Below are 312 nucleotides of genomic sequence, written 5' to 3' on the forward strand. Positions count from 1 at the left end.
CCCCTGACCGGGGGCCCTCCGGACATCCGCTCCACTCCTTCCCTGGGTTTCGCACCTCGGGTCTGGCTGAGACCACAGGGTGCAGTTCGTATTCGCCACCAGCCCCTCTTGAAGGCTCTGTTGGCAGAGCTCTTGGGGGTGGGGGGTAGGGGTGCGGTCACAGTTGGGGCAGAGGGCCTCCACGAGCTCCGCCAAGCTTCGCCCGGCGCCTGCCTTCTTGGTCCAGCCTCGCGCCCGGCGGTGACTTGGACCCGGGGCGAGGGGAGGCGGCCCTTAGGCGGCTCGCTTCCCGCAGAGGGAGGGGGGGATTGC

General features: G+C 69.9%; 1 protein-coding gene across 1 annotated transcript in view; it reads right to left on the reverse strand.

The window, feature by feature from the left end:
* The window catches only part of ST8SIA3 (ST8 alpha-N-acetyl-neuraminide alpha-2,8-sialyltransferase 3), an 8,434-nt gene that overhangs the window by 7,169 nt on the left and 953 nt on the right, over nt 1–312 (reverse strand). The gene's annotated exons all lie outside the window — the stretch shown is intronic.

Source organism: Bison bison, unplaced genomic scaffold (assembly GCF_000754665.1).
Source record: "Bison bison bison isolate TAMUID 2011002044 unplaced genomic scaffold, Bison_UMD1.0 scf7180017864349, whole genome shotgun sequence".
Lineage (NCBI taxonomy): Eukaryota > Metazoa > Chordata > Mammalia > Artiodactyla > Bovidae > Bison > Bison bison.